Below are 16,682 nucleotides of genomic sequence, written 5' to 3'. Positions count from 1 at the left end.
GGGAGCCTGGGCGGAGTCGGGAGGTGGAACATGCTCTGCCTGTGGGTGGTAACTGGGGGCGGGGCTAGGGGAAGGGGAGGAGAGCAAGGTGGGGAAATGGGTGGAGGAACACAGGGAGGAGTGACATAAGGGTGGGCCGGGTTATGCGAGAAAGGGGAGGAGAGAAAAGGGTTGGCGGGAACGAGGAAAGGATTCTGGGGAGAAGATGGGGCTGTGGCGGGAAACGCCATGTGGCCACCGCCATCTTGGGCTCCATGGGAGCCATTTTGGGACTGGGACTGAGAGTTGTCACACTCTGGGACTAAAAATTTAACCTTGGGTCTTACAACTGGGGAAGTCGGGGTGGGGGAAACAGGGTTCGGGGAAGAATCCTCCAAAGTCTGGCCAGGACTCCGGAGGCGGGGGGTTGGAGGACCCTGAGGAAAACCTGGGGGATGGCAGGAACCTGGCGCAGTGCCTGTGCGAGCTGTTCCCCTCAGGATCCCCTTATTTTAGGGTAAAGCAGAAGTCTGGGACTCGGGGACAGGGTGATGGCAAACTGGGGGTTGGTTGTTCCCTCAGTTTTGATGTCTCTCTTAAAGTGGTTATAATTCGAAAACTCAAAAATACTAATTTTTTCTTCTTCAATTCCCCCGCAAACTAATTGAGACAATTTTGCTCCGACCGAATCCCAAAAATCTATTTTAGTTACAGCTTCAGGGGTAATCTGGGGAAACTGAGTAAACAACCATATAGTTAGCTGTTTTAATTCCCTTTTAACTAACTTGATTCCCCTCCCCACAAGGATACCCACAACTTGGTGATAAACTCTTTTCTGCTGTGTCAACAATTTGACATCCATAGTGACACAGCTCAATCCCCCTTGGAGTAAAAAAAAATATAACGCAAACAGAAAACACCTAGGCACCAGCCCTAACCCCACTGGGTCTGGGACGAAACCACAGACCCGACCAGACGAAACCGGGGGGGGTTAGGCGAGAGGGACCACCCAAAGATGGGGAGCTGGGGGTACTCATCCGCTGGCCAGCGCCGACTGGGAAAAATTCCAAGGGAGGGACTTCGGTGCGGACCGACTCCGGGTGCAGGAGCTGCCGATCCCGTCCCGGTCCGGAGCGCCACCTCCAAAACAAGGTCTGCTCACGGTCCCAGGTAGTTTGACGACCACGGAGCGAGTGGCGAACCAACCGGCAAGGGCAAAACCTGCCTGCTGGCCGCTGACCTCCAGCTGCAGGGTCCGGCGGTGTTCTCCAGCCCCACATTGGGCGTCATTTTTACAGTATGTAAGACTGCAATAATTATTTTCTTCAGATAAAAGTGCAAGAGTTTATGAGCAATAAATGTGAAATACACTGATAAACACGATTAAATTAAGCACTAATCTGATATCATATAATACAGAAATGTAAATACTAAAATACCATCCATACGTTTGCCTACGTGAAGTATTTTTTTCACAACTGGGCCACACTCTCTGGTCAGAATCCTGAGATGGTATTTCTTATTCAGCAGGGTCTGAGCTGGACAAGAGGGCAAACCAGAAAAGTCAGATACAGATAGAGAAAGAAAGACCTAGAACTGACATTTTAAATAAGCACTCATTCAATAAGAAAATGGATTACACACCCACAGCTCCACATTTCTGCAGGAGGGAAGAAAGAAAAAAAATGAGTTCAAAGAGCCGGAGGGATTATGCTCACCCAGCTCATCATCAGGCTCAGAGCTCCATCTCGTGGGTGCTGGCCACCAGCAGCAGCCACTGGCCAAGGGGGCTCTTGCTGCTGGCCTTCAGCTTCTCCCTGCTGGCTCCCAGCAGTCTCCGGCTCTCCTCAAGGTCTTCATTGCAGCTGTGGCAAAAGTGGAGGCTCTGGAATTGGTTCCAAGGCCTGGCAGAGCTGCAGTCCCGGAGCCCTCTGTGCTCCCTGCTGGCCCCTCCATCCCCTCAGCCCCGCCATGCTCTCGCCAAACCCCCAGCCCCCTTCAGCTTCTCCAGCCCCTCACAGTCCTCTCACCTCCCTCAGTCCCTTCTGACCCATCCCGTCCCCTTAGACCCGCCACCCCCTCAGCCTGTGCCACTTGCCTGTCACCTCAGTGCCACCATGGCCCTGGGCTGCCCCACAGCCCTCAGCCCCAGCAGCAGCTCAGGGTCACCGTCCCTTCAGCGCCACCGCCCCCTCAGCCCCCTCAGTCTCACCGTCCTTCAGCAGCTCCTCAGGGGACAGTGCCTGGGGCCACCGGCAGCTCCCAGCGCTCCAGGGACACCCGGGGCTGCAACTGCTGCTGCGCCCGGCCCGGCCGCCAGCTCGGACCCAGCCCAGGGAGAGGGGACACAGGGGGCACAGGGGGAAAAGCCAGAGATGAAAAAGGCAGCTGAGGGGGAAAGAGGTCAAAATGCAGCCTAAGTCTACACAAGCAGCAATCTATGCATCTAAATATCCATATTCATCTTACTATATAATTATGCACATCTGTAAATGTGCACATATATAAAATATCATGCCTATAACTATATATATACATTTAACGGTACAGATTTTAAAATACAGCTACAAAGACATTAATAACTATATGGCTATATAAATAGAACTACAGACATCTCTAAACGTATTAATAAACACAGGGATTCCACCTGCCTGATGGTCACTCCCTCTGATCCTTCTCATGCAGGGCAGCCCTGCTGGCGAGGTAGATCAGGTGGAAATCTGGGAAGCAAAGGGAACACTGGGTCAATATTGGCCTCTGTGCATCTTTCCTTTTTGAAGTAATTGTCAACCTACCAAAGACTGTCAAAGATGGCCTGAAAGGCAGACTCTCACTTAGCAATTTGAAGCCTGCTCTTAAAAGAACAGGGATTCTTCCAATCATTTAAAACTGTGTAAACTACTGAAGTACTTTGGTAAAGCCTCACCACTCGCAGTGCAAAGGGCACCCATGAGAGCTTGAAACACAGACAGCCCCAGCTGCCACAAAGAAGCCCAGCCTTGCTCTTTCTCTGTGCTGACAGAGAGACCTCAGTCCCCACTGAAATGGCTGAAGCTCAGGGATGTTGGGAGCTGAGTCATGAACCAAACTGGGACACCCAGCTTGGTGACACAGCTCTCACAAGGTCAGCTTTATTCCCTGCTCTCTTGCCACAGCTGAGGACTCAGTGTTAGAGCCTCTGGAGAAGTGTGAAAGGCAAGGCTCGGGGAGGTTGTGCCCGTGCAGGATTTGAACTAAAGGCACCAGGAAGCACCAGCCCTGCAGACAGGAGCTCAACTCTGCTCATCTCCCTTGCTGCCAGAGGCAGGCTCGGAGCAGCCATCTCACACCTCTCTAAACCAAGGAGGGCTCTGTCCTTACCAAGCTCTTCGGGCTCTGGGGAACTGTTCCTGCAGCTCTCGGTTCCAGATGAAATTTCCTCTGCTGCAGCTCTGTCCACAGGCTCCCCTCCTGAAGACTCAGGGGCAACATTAATATTCCCCTTGAAAGAGAAACAGAAAGGAAGAAACCCTTCTCACCAGTTACACCAAACACCTGGTCCAACAACTCCATGGCTCACACTCTTAATCCCTTAATCCTAACAAGAACTCTGGGCCCCAAAGCCCTTCAAGAGTCAAAACAATTCCACTTCTCAAACACAGTCCAAAAGCTGTCAAAGCTGGCAGTGTTGAACGTGGGGGTGACACTGAACACATGGAATGGCTGCTAAGGAAGGAGTCCTGGCACAGAGATTTGCTCCTCCTCCACAGCCCTGAGCACAGCAGTCTCACCCAGGCTGCAGCTTGGCAGGCACTGCGTGGGAACACACATCTCTTCCCACAGAGCTGCCCAAGAGCAAGGTGACTGAGCTCTGCAACATGGACAGCAAGACTGGCCAGTTTGCCCAGCTGAGGATTTTCCAGATGGAGACTGGGCTGCAGGCACCAGGTTACCGAGAGGACAAGAAAGCTGCAGCTCCAGCCCAGCCCCACACACGGCTCTGGGAGCGCCCACACGCCCGGCAGGGCTCACACAGCAGCAGCAGCAGCTGCAGCCCAGCCCTGCTTTGCCTTGGCCTTCCCACCCAAAAGAGGCACAGCCCACATCTGCTGCTGGAACAGGCACCTCTCGCATGCGCCTCCCTGCACGGGACACTTGGCCTTCAGTGGCAATTCTCCAAACACTCTTCTCTTCCTTCCCAGCAAACAAAGCCTCTTAGAACCTACAAAGCTTCCACTTCCTCACCACAAACACCCCTCCGCGAGGGATTCTTCCCAGTAGAAGGAGCAACCAAACCTGGCAAACACTTTTCACCCTCATTTAAGGACTATCCCCCTTTTTCATTCCCTCTTCTTCTGGAAATCTTCTTTCACCAAGCAAAGCCTTCCCTGTCCATTCACAGTTGAACTCAAAAAGCCTGCTTCTCAGCCATGCAACAATATTCACAAGCTCTTAGTCCAGCTCTTCTCATCCCTGTCCAATGCAATTACCTCAGCAGATGGAGACTTTTCAGACAGGGATCTCCTGCTCTCCCAAATAATTTTCTCAACAGGAAGGCTTAGGTCCACTGGTGGTGATTCCTCTTCCCCAGGTGCATTCTGTTCTGAGCTAGAGGCCGTCGATGCTACACAACCAGCACTGCCAGCTGGAGAACGGGAAGCTGAAGTGTCTGAGGTGGCTTCAAGAATCCAGACACACTGGTCAGGCTCCACAATGTGGCTTTGGGACACAGAGCTCTAGTGCTGCCTTGCATCAAACACCACAGGAAACACATAGAAAACTCTATTTCAGAAATGTATTCAATTTCTTCTTCTTTAAAAGTATTTCTTCTAATTGATGTGTACATAGATTAAAGTATGGATTGTAAAATTGACCTACACACACACTAATTAATCTACACACACTACTGCCTCCCCTGATCTCCAGCTGCACATCTCTTCCTCATGGTCATTATTTCCCAGTGTTTGACCTGGTGTGCCCTCTCGCAAGGACTCTATTGCTCCCAGTCTGTACAGCTTTTAACTGCTTTTTCTAGGAATCCTGAATGTACTCAACAATTTTTCTGGCTGTTTCCACAACGGAAAGGAAGGAGCTCAGCGAAAGCTCACCCCTTTGGAAGCTGCTTTGGATACTGAAGGCATTTTCTGCTGAGATGCTGATGACTCCTCATTTCAGTTTATGACGGCTCATGACTCTCCAGCCCGGGCCCTCAGCCCTCAAGACCTGCTAAGCTTTGGATTGAACATAGGGCTCTAATCACTTTGTTGAGGATTTATTTAGGAGTCTCTCAGGAAGTAAAGAAGGAACAAGACAGAGCTGGAAAAAGGCAGCTGTGTGTGTTGGATTTGACACAGCTTGGTTTTTGGTAGTGGGGGAGGGCCATGGGGGCAGCTCCTGCAGAAGGCCACTAGAAGCTTCCACCATGTCCAACAGAGCCAGTCTCTGATGGCTCTGAAGAGGGGCATGCTACTGGGCAAATTAGAGAGGCTGTAATGCCTCTGTGATGACATATTTAAGAACAAAATCAAAAGAGCCCACGTGCAGTTTTTTCCCGGGGGTGGCAAGGCACTGCTGCCTGGAGCCATCCAGGTGCAGCACATGGCGATGCGCTGCCATGGCTGCCGCCATCCCGGCATGACCTGCGGCCAACCTTGTCTGCCTGGCTGCTCCAAGCCAGCCACACTGCGGACAGAAGGGCAGGTGCAACGGTGGCAGCTTCTCCTTCCCAGCACCCACATAAAGAGAGGCGTTAAATAGTGCCAGCATCGCAGAAGCCACCGCTACCTGCACGATGGTGGTGGGGGCGCCTGGCCGGTAATGGAAACTTGATGAGCTACGGCCTGGAGCAGAATGTAGAGAGATCCACATTTTGGCGCTGCGAGATCCTGAAAGAATCTTTGAATTAGTGGAACTTTTCGGCAGTAGTACCTAGGAGGTGTAAGACCATGTCTGGACAGGCTGTTTAGGTCCAGTCTGGCTAGCTGTGGACCCTAGCCCATATGATCTTACATGGATGAAAGCAAAAGATGAGAAGAGGTCTTTTCCAGGTGGGAACGAATGTCCTCTTTTTATTGTCTTGAGAACCAGCAGATGGAAAAATCAGCATGGGAAGAGGCTGACGGCTCATGGTGGGAGACCTTTACACCTGGGGGAATGGGGGATGGAGGAGGAGGTCCACAGCCAATGGGATGCCAGTAAGGAGGAGCGAGGGGAGAGACTGACCAGGGAATAGTCCACCAGGGGGTACTGGGCAGAGGGGTAGGTGAGGGAGAGACCCTGTGAAACAACTAAATAAGCTATTTAATGCAATACAACAAAGAGGAGCAGTTTTTCTTCTAGTCAGAGAAAAGGAAGAAGTGAGGACATGTGAGGACAAAACAACATGGCAACGCCAAAGTCAGTAGAAAATAAGGATATAAATAAAGGTACAGAATCCACTGGGTCATAATCCTGTGGGATGTCTCTTGAGTTTTTGAAGATCACAGTCTCACTTTTATCCTAAACTCCCAACTGCATCTTCCCCTCTTCCTTTCCCCTTTGGCTGAGGTAGTAAGAAAGTAGAGAGTTCCTAATCCGCCTACTCCATTTAATGCATATTGCCCCTCATCAAGCATTGTATGACTATTAAAATGATATTTAAGCCCACCCTGGGCTGAGGGCATGGTCCTGTGTTGAGACCAGCTGCCTGAGCTGTCTTTTCTGCCTTTGGCTTCTCCTGTGTGGTGGTGGTGTTTTTCTTCTGTAAGTTTATCATGGTTGGTTCTGTTACCCCTATGCAGATGGTTTGTCCCTGAATCCCGCCCTCCCACCTCCCTTGTCCATCTCCCCAAAGACCTGCCCTTTGTTCCAGGCCCTTCCACCTGGTGGAACCCTGTAACCCTGCCTTCCTCCCTTGTCTGTCAGTATAAACGCACCTTTACTTCCAGATCCTTCCCTGTCAATCTTGTATCCCCTGAGATCCAATTGGTTCATTCAAACTGTTCTCCTACCCTATTATTCCCTATTGGTTTGAGCATTGTATTCCCCATCTTATGCTCCTCCCCAGGTTCCTTGCAACTGGACAAAGTTTGTAACCTCCCCTTGTACCCTCCCCCATATATATGTTGGTGCACAGTTTTCTGTATATTTCCGTTCCTGACTCTTCTCCTGGAATAAACCTCCTGGAGAAACCATATGGAAGACCCCTCTCTGTTCTTTGTCCCAATTCTCAGCACAGCTACAGTGCTTGGGGGGAGCAGCTTCACTGCTGCAGCTTTACAGCAGCCCTGCTATACCACCACCTAGGCCAATCCTGGCAAGGGGCAGCTGGTCTCGGTGCAGTCCAGGAACGGGCTAGATACAAGTTGACCCAGCACCCGCATCATTCCTGCCCTGCAGGGAGAAAGCATTGCCCAAAGATTGTGGGAGGGAAATAATTTATTTCTTTTTCCTTCAATGAAGATTTGTGAGAGCCCTGCTGGAGTTGCCAGTGGGTTGGCCTCTTGCAGGGCTGGGGAGAGTCCTGGGGGCTGGGGACCCTTCTCTTAACGGGGTGCAAGGGTCCCCATGGCAATTGGTCCCAGCCCAGGACAGGGGTGGAGGGGCTGAAGCTGCTGCCCTGGGCAGAGGGATCTGCCACTGTCACCACCTCCTGCTGTGGTTCCTCCGGGGGCCGCTCCCGCTCCACGGGGACCGGCACAGGTGGGGGGTGGCTGGGACCCCCAGGGAAAGCAGCCTCCAATGTGCCAGCTTCCTCCTCCACATCATAGATTTTGGGGTCATGGGCAGGAGCCCCCATCCAGGAGATGCTGGTCTGGGAGCTGCTGGGGCTGCCGGAGCTGGAGCTGGCAGTGGCCACAGGGCCGTTGTTCTCATCCCTGGTGGCACCAGAGCGCAGCAGCCTCTGGGCCTCCTCGCTGCACTGGCCCACGATGACGCTGATGATGCCATGCACCAGTGGAGCCGTGTGCTGCTCGAGGACAGGCTGCAGCCCCTGGACCAACACCTCGGCGTTCAGCCCTTTGACGCACAGGTCGTGCAGGATGGAGCTCTCTGCGGCCTCAACCAGCCACCACCAGCGCCAGAATATCCCCTCCAGCCTCCGGCGCAGCCAGGGCCGCACGGGCTCCAGCAGCTGCGGCTGTCCATGGAAAAGTCCGGCCCACACCTCGGGCAGGAGGCCACCCGGGAACTCCAGCCCTGAGGGGCCCTGCTCAGCTGGGGACACTGTCCCCTGTGGAGCAGTGGGACAGGACACCACAGGGCCATGGAGGCTGTTCTCGTCCAGGCGGCCGGGAGCTCTCCCTGCCTGGCCGGTGGCCACTGGCAGCTGCTCGGGGGCGGTGCTGGCTGTGTCCAGATGCTCGTCCACGTGCTCAGAAAGCCTGACGGTCTCTATCGGTGTCTTGCAGAGCGGGCACGAGGGATTTCTGTGTGCCCACCGCAGGATGCAGCCCAGGCAGAAGCAGTGGTGACAGGGCAGAGCAGAAGTCACATCCTTCCGAGAGTCCTGGCAGATGGGGCAGTCGCCGTCTGGCTCTGTGGCCATACCAGCAGTGATGGCTCCGGGACTGGCACCGAGATCTGCCAGGAACAGGCCCTGCCCGGCACCAGAGGGGCCTGGCTTGATCCCCTCGGCCTTGCCCGCTCGCTCAGTAGAGTTCAGGCTGGAGCCAGAGTGGCCCTGCCAGTGTCTGAATGGAAGCAGTGAGGGGCACAATGTCACAATCCATGCCCCTGTCATGTCAAAGTCCACTCGTCTCTGACACCAGCCTCCACCCCCTGTGACAGTACAAAAGGCATTCCAAGTCCTTGGAACCCCAAGATAAGCAGTGAGGGAACGTAAGGTCACAATGCAGTGCTCAGTGGTGTCACCATCTGCATTTCAGACTCTTCCACCCTGTGATGGCACAGCAGGCCTTCCATCCCTGCAGACACATGCTCTCAGGAGAAGAAAGGAAATGCTCTTTCCTAGTTTCAATTTTTACTTCTCCATGATGCTGTCCCTCAGCCACCTGCATCACATCTCCCTGGCCCTGTCTCTAATGCCTGCTCCTGACACCTTGCCATGGTTTTCTGGGGACAGTCCTGGTGCCTGTTCACAGGGCCTCTGGTCTCTCTCCCTGGGAGAGGCCATCAAGGTCACACTGCAAATGACAGCATGTGGGCCCCTGAAGAAAGGAAAACTGCAAATACACAAATGGTGCCCCAGGGGTGCAGCTTGACTTTTCTCCTCCACCTGTGCTGAGTTGTCTCCCCACCTGAATCCTGAAGAATGAGAAGGGCACTGTGCCAGCAAGGTGCTGTCTGACACTTCACTGCTGACCAGCCAAAAGCCCCTTCAATATCATTCAAGCTACAGAACTTTGGGAGTTTTTATTGTGTCTGAATCGTTGTAACCAGGCTCCAAGCAGAGAGTTAGGGGCCTCTCTGCATCATTGTGGGACAGTTCGTGGAAATTGATCAAGTGAGCAATGGGTGGAAGCCTGGCTGAGGACAACGTTGGGTTTTTCAAAGATTGGGATGATGCAGTTGAATGCCCGGTTCCAACACTGCTGCTGATCCCAAAATGGGAAGGGCTATTGAGGGAATAGAGGCCATGCACAGAGGTCCAGAGTGGAGCATTCATAAATCACTCTGTGTTAAGACCAGCTCTCCCTGCTGCCCACTCTGCCTTTGGCACCTGCTGCCCTGCAGGTGTTTGGCTGCAGCAGATTTCCTGTGGGAAAAGATGCTGCCCACATGGGTCTGGGCTGTGCCCCTCAGTTCAAGGGTGCAGCCATGGTGGAGGCACAAGGGCAAGGAAAAAGACACCAGAAGGCTGAGGCAGCAGTGCCCAGAGATTGTGTGAGGGAAGTAACAGTTTATTTCATTTTTCTTAAATAATTGCAAGGGCCCTTTAGTTTTGCTGGTGGGGGGATTTCTTGCAGGTAGAGGGAGAGTCCTGGGGATCAGGGGCTCTTCTCTTGGGGGGATGCCAAGGACCAGGGGATCCGGGCCTGCTGCTCTGGGCAGAGGGACCTGCCAACATCACCATCTCCTGCTCTGGCTCCTCCTGGGGCTCATCCTGTCCTGTGGACATGGTGACACTTGGGGGGTGGCTGTGACCCCTGGGCTGGGCAGTGTCTCCTGTGATGGCTTCCTCCTCCACGGAGACTGCAGAGCTGCTGCTGGCTTGAGTCCCCACCTGAGAGCTAGAGGAGCTGGAGCTCAGGTTGTTGGGGCTGGAGGAGCTGGAGCTGGAGGAGCTGGAGGTGCTGCTGGCTGCTGGGCTGTCATTCTCATCTGCGGCAGCGTGAGAGTGCAGCAGCCTCTGGGCCCCTGAGCTGCAGTGTATCACAATGATGTCGATGATGTCCTGGATCAGTGGCACAGTGTGTTCCTCCAGGATGCCCTGCAAACTCTGGATCATTATTTCCTGGTCTGGCCCATACACACAGAGCACATACTCTCTGCCAGCCACCACCGGTCCCCGAACATGGTCTCCGTCCTTTGGCGCAGCCAAGTCCGCACAGGGTCCAGAAGTTCCCGTCGCCGACGGAAAAGCTGTGCCCAGATCTCTGGCAGGACACCGCCGACAGCTCTGGCTGCTGTCTCCTGAGGAGAAGAGGGATGGGCCGGCACGGGGCCATGGGGGCTGTTCTCGTCCTGGCCACCAGGAGCTCTCCCTGCTGAGCTCCTGGCCACTGGCAGCTGCTCAGGGGCTGTGATGACAATCTCCAGAGACTCTCCTGCATTGTCAGAAAACCTGACAGTCTCTACTGCTCTTCTGCAGAGTGGGCACACAGGATTTATCTGTGCCCACTGCAGGATGCAGCCCCGGCAGAAATGGTGGCCACAGGGCTGAGCAGAAACCACCTCATCCCAGGTGTCCTGGCAGATGGCACAGTTGCCATCGGTCTCTGTGGCCATACTTGGCCTCTGCAGCACATGGGGAGAGCTGAGGATCAGGAACTGTTCTCTGTTGCTGGTGTCAGACCCTGCAGGAGAGGGGAGGAAGGAATGGCCAGGCTGCTGGAGAAGGACACCCGCCATGGCCGCCCTGCAGGGATGTTTCGCTGGGGGGATATTTTCCTGCACAGCTCACACTCTGCTGCGAGCACCCACAGTGCCTGGCTGCCCCTGGCTGGGGAAACCCTACTGGTTGCTCTGGGACTGGCACTGGAATCTGCCAAGAACAGGCACCACCCAGCACCAGAGAAACCTGGATTGATCCTCCACAACTCACAGTCACGCTTGGTAGGAGTTCAGGCCAGAGACTGACTGGCCCCATCTCTGCCCACGTCTGAATATAAGCTGGGAGGGACGAGATGTCACAATCTGCCTCTTGCTGATGTCAGCCTCTATCAAAAGATGATGTCCCCACCAGTGCATATTGTCAGGAGAAAGATGAAAATATTTTTTCTTGTTTTCAACTTATCTGTGTTGCTCTGCCTTGGCCACCTGCACCCTGTGTCCATGGCCCTGTGTCTCATCCCCGCTGCTGACACCGTGCCAAGGTTTTCTGTGAGGAGGGGAGTGGTGGGACCAGTCAGCATGGACTGCCTGTGGGTGGATGATGCCTCCTCCTGCCACTGCTGTTCCCTGGGCAATGCTGGGATTTGGAGAACCTGGGTGCCGGTGGCCAGCCCTGGGTGAGAGTCTCCCACCCCTGTGGGTTGTGTCCCTGCTTCAGGGAGAAGCAGGAAGGAATGTTTTGCTCCAGCCCCATCCACTCCCACTGGCACCTGCCCACAGTGCCAGGTCCCTCTCCACTTCCCAAGTGCCTGTATTTCTGGAATCCAGTGCCTTTGTGCTCCTCTCCAGCAGGAGGAAGGAACCTCAGGAAGGAGCTGGAGTTGCTGTCCCTGCAGAGTGGGGTACAAGGGCCAGAGGAACCCTGTCATGGCTCTGGAGAGCCCAGGACCCATCACCACGTGGGCCATGCTGTGCCATCATCCCCTCTTGCCTCTGGCTGTTGACATCCCTGAGAGTCATCAGCCCAAGCAATTCTTTCTTCACTTGGAACTAATTTCTCCTGGTTTGAGGCTTGGCTGGTGTGAGGCAAGGATGCTGTGTGCAATCACCACGTGGCTCTGCCTCAGGGTGCAGAGATCTCTCTTCAAACCTGTGCACAGGGAGGATGTCCATTGACATACTTTGGTACTTCACAGTCCATGTGGAAGAAGATGGATGTTTGTTCATCAGGACTTCTTTGTGTTGTTATTAAGAGTAAGAGCCTCTTAAACTATGCAGTTATATTCCTTTTCATTTGGAATTAGACTTTTAACTGTGTAAATATGCAGGCAGCAGCTGGAATTTCAGAGTACCAAGATACTCCCTTTTTTTCTGGGGAAACTAAGGCCAAAGATACTCCAGGAGATACATTTACTGCTTTAAGAGGACTCTTTGCCAAGATGTGATTTCATCTGGAGTTCCTTGCACATCTGTGGCCCAGAATATCCCCCCATTAACTCGCTGCCATGATCACATTTCATTTCTTTTTCTCTCCTGTCCCATGTGCCCTGAAATGATGAAATGACAGAAAGGGTGAGGATGGAAGGGACCTTTAGAGATCATCTAGTCCAAGCCCCCTGCCATGGTCAGGGACACTTTCCACTAGACCAGGTTCCTCAGAACTTTATCCAACCTGACCCTGAACACTGCCAATGATGTAACATCCTCAACATTCACAGGCATCCTGTTCCTGGCTTTCACTCGAGCAGAGGGGCAGAATTCCCTCCCCTGACTTGTTGGACATCCCTGTTTAGGCACAGGTACAGAAGGGTGTCAGGGGTGCGAGCACACAGTGCCAGCTCATATCCAGTGTTTCCTTCTCAAGGATGGCCCAGTCCTTCTCCACAGGGCTGCTCTCAATCCATCCATCACCTCTGTTGTTTTGCCAAGTTCTGGAATATGCCTTTCTAAAGAGGAGGCATTTCACAGACTGGGAAAAAAAAGTTACAGGTCTAAGGAAAGGAGGCTGAGCCAAGTGGTGGCATTGAAATACAGGTGGGGTAGACATTCCTCCTTGCTGAGAGGAATGGTTTGCAGGTTTGGGGTGCAGAATGTAACATTTGGGAAGGAGAAAAGAGCACAGAAATTGAGGCTTTCAGCAGCTGCGAGGTGGCAGTGTTAGAACACGCAGCAGCTGGGGGAAGCCATCTCTCTCTCATTCAGGTTCTTGCTGTGTGGGAAGGTGCTGCGAGCTGTGGTGGCTGCACTCAGCCTTGGCTGGGAGGATGATCTGCACCAGGAGAGAGCAGAAAGCTGCCACGGTGAGCAGAACATGCTCAGAGCACTGCAATGCAGAGAATGATACTGCCCCTGAAGTGCAAAAAGCTTGAAAGCACATAATTCTGTGCAGCACTATGGTACAAATTTTCTCTTCTAGAACATGCCCCTTTTTGTATTCTGTACATGAATTATCTGTTTTTTACACAATACGAGGGGGTTTTTTTCTTAAGGTTTTTGGGAGAACTATCAAGTTTATTTTTGTTTGCATTTTACATCCATCATTTATACAGATTTTATTTATTATTCTTTTTAAATACTTAGAGAACAAATATCCAATGATTTTTTTTTACTCCTTTGGGATATTGTGATTAATATTCTTAAAAAGAAAACCTTGTTGAACAAGTGTGAAAACAAAGAGAGAGGGAAGATAGCCTAGAAGTCTTTTAAAACAGAGCATATAATGAGGACTGCAGAAATGAGTAATTCCTCCGAGGGTGAGTTCTTCAAGAACTGCCAAGATACTTCCTTAAATCAAGTGAAATGTGACCTGCAGGCATACAAAATACAGCCAAAGCAAATGAAAACCCTTTGGAAAAGAGGGAATTTTGCCAGTGACATCAATCTGTCTGGATAACTGAGGGATGCCCATTGTCCTTGCACTGCATTCCTCAATAGTTGCAGTGTGAATGCAAATTTCTCCTAATTTCTGTGAAGTGAACAAGCAGCTGCAGTTGCTTTACCATTAACTTCAGCTCTTAGGGGAATTATAATTATTTTTGTAGCTGAGCAGGACTTGAGTTCCCCAAATTTTCTACAAAGCAGAAAGGAACCACACAGTTACTTGTGCTGATGTTAAGGAAGGGTTTCATGAAAGCAGGTGTATGAGAGCATTGCATTATAAAACTTCCATGTTCAAGTATGCATGAGAGCACTTAGAATAAAATATATGACAATAACAAAAGCATCAGAATAGGATAAAAAGAAATGACGAGACAGGAAGCGATGTAGGAAAAAAAGACATTTCTCATACATGTGCATGCATTTGTAAGCTAAAACAGAAAAAAAAAAAGGAAGAGATAATAAGGAATAAAGATTTTTAAACTGCACTGTGCAAAAGAGACACACACAGAGAACCACTGTGGCCCACTGAGCCCAGCCTGGGCCGTGGCATTTCCAGCACTGATAAAAGATTGAGTGAGCCGAGCTACAGCCCACAAAGGGGACTTTCTGAATTTGTCATCTCTTTTAAAGCAACAAGAGGTTTTATTGTTTAATATGGTCCAATTTTTTGCACTAGTAAATTATTTACCTATTAAAGAAACAATTTTTTCCACTTTTCTCCAAAGAAACCTTTTCCCCAAACCAATCAGAAGAAGAGCCACTTAAATTGCCTTTCTAGAAGAAATCCCTTTAAAAGTTTTCTCCCAAAAAAACTTTTTTTTGCCCTAAACCAGGGCAAATTCAATTTTTGGCCCCCATTGTGGGGTCCATTAAGTAGAAAAAAAACCTGTACTGATTGCATTTTAGTTGTGTTCACTCTCTATTAGGATAAAGCAATCAGTAGCCATATTGCTTGAATTCATAATGTCTCTCAGGGTGAAAGCCTTCATGTCTTTCTTGTCCTAGGCTTCTTTTTTTAGGTTTTAATAACTTTCTAGTCCTTAAGATTATTTTCTATCCAAAAATAGCTCCAATATTGTCCCTAACACATAGCTTTTACAGTAGAGGGGCACAGATTAGAATAACTATTGTGCTGGCCCAGTGATAATAATTTATAGGGAGTTTACAAAAATACTGAAGACTGTTCAAGATATGTTTGGTTTATAGTTTCTTCATCCTACCCTGCGTCCTAGTTCCAGTAGCATGTTTTGGGGGTTTATTAGTAATTACACCCAGTTTGTTAGAAGAGGGGCAGGGGATGAGGCTTTTCAACCTTTCCTTTCCTTCTTCTCCTTTGAATCTATTAAGTCACTTTTAAAGAATGTTCCATTTCCCATGAATGCCAAGGATACCACCTTCCTAGTATTTCATCTTATGAGCTTCCTCTATATAGTCTACAACTTCTCTAGAAGGAGGGCTGAGATATCCAAAACAGCTCATGAGACCCCTGACCCAGAAAAAAACCCAAGCATGGAAAATTCTGAGTAAAGAATGAGAAGATATAAACCAAAGCCTGAAAAAAATTTTCTGACCATATAACCTAAGATTTTCCATGTAGACAAACACAAAATCCAACTGAAGTAGAGAAATACCTAAAAAAGAAGCACCATAATGACTCTGAAGAAAAAAAATCATTGCAATAAGCTAGGCCCTGGCAGATGCTTATCACACACTACTAGATACTGTAAAGCAACAAATAGAGGCAGGGGGGCAAGAAAATAAATCAGCAGTTACTCCAGTCATTCAGGCTGCAGCCAACACCCCAGCTACTCAAGTTGTAGCTAAACCAGACAAGAAGCCTAAGCCCGCAACTAAACCAGACATTAAACCTCAAGCAACAGCTGTTACTCCTACCACAGCAAACAAAACCCACCCATTTTAAACCAATCAACAATGATGATGATCCGTGAGAAAGATCTTCAAAACCAAAAACTAACACAAAATCAAGCCACTATTAAGTCCTTTTCCCAAAAAGACTTTTGTAACCTAAGAAAAAGATTACACTCAACAACCTGATAAATCTCTAGTGAATTGATTAGTCCATCTTTAAGATACTACAAGTGAAACTACAATTCTAAACAGTAAAGCAAAGCATTTAAGATCGCTGCCAAATAATCCAGTTAGCAACCAAAAAATGATGAGAGAGGCTGACCCTCACAATCTCTGGGCATGGGTCCTGGGAAGTGTGGCACAAAAATATCTGTATCTCTGTACGCAACAAACCAAATGGAAGACCACAAAACAAAAGATTAAACTCTTAAGAAAAATGACACTAACAAAAATTGTCTTCTCAGATGATGTAAACACTGTAAATCCAAATTTGGTACCATATACATCCCTGATGTGACGAAAACTTGTATGACTTGGGCCACAAGAATACACTTCTGCTTTAGCAATAATAAAGCAAGATAACAGCAAAGAAATTGTACTTAATATGGCGAAGAAGCTCCAAACATCTACAGTAATACTATACTATACATAACCTAACACAGACCAAAATCACAACTGTAGAAACACATCTACAAAATTTAGAAGACAAAATCACAAAAATCTCAGAAAGGAGATGAAAGAAATCTTTCTCCAAATCTCAGCAATACAAATCAGAAGTTCTAATACCAAACACAAACATCCCCCAGATAGGCAGAGAAGTCCTTGGCTGCCCAAAACTAAACTATAATTTTTCTTACGTAACAATGGAGAAAACATAAAGAATTAAGATAAAAAATCTACTACTGCTCTGGCACAATGGGTACTTAAATTAAAAGACAACAAGACTAAAAGAAAAAATTCTATCCAAAAAGAAACAACTCCTATAACCCCTAAGCAAACTACCAAGTATAATAATAGCAACATATCCAATCCCCTTTAAA

At 49.9% G+C, this 16,682-nt stretch overlaps 1 long non-coding RNA gene across 1 annotated transcript; it reads right to left on the bottom strand.

Moving 5' to 3' along the window:
- Nucleotides 1–2,368: 2,368 nt before the first annotated feature.
- Nucleotides 2,369–5,446, bottom strand: LOC135291380 (uncharacterized). The gene is made up of 3 exons (XR_010354186.1): nucleotides 4,449–5,446; nucleotides 3,340–3,460; nucleotides 2,369–2,699 (listed from the first exon to the last, which is right to left on the bottom strand). It is a non-coding gene; the product is annotated as an uncharacterized LOC135291380 (long non-coding RNA).
- Nucleotides 5,447–16,682: the final 11,236 nt, after the last annotated feature.

The sequence above is a fragment of the Passer domesticus genome, chromosome Z, assembly GCF_036417665.1.
Source record: "Passer domesticus isolate bPasDom1 chromosome Z, bPasDom1.hap1, whole genome shotgun sequence".
Taxonomy (NCBI): domain Eukaryota; kingdom Metazoa; phylum Chordata; class Aves; order Passeriformes; family Passeridae; genus Passer; species Passer domesticus.
The sequence above is the reverse complement of the archived record's forward strand: the minus strand, read 5'-3'. Positions and strand labels throughout refer to the sequence as shown.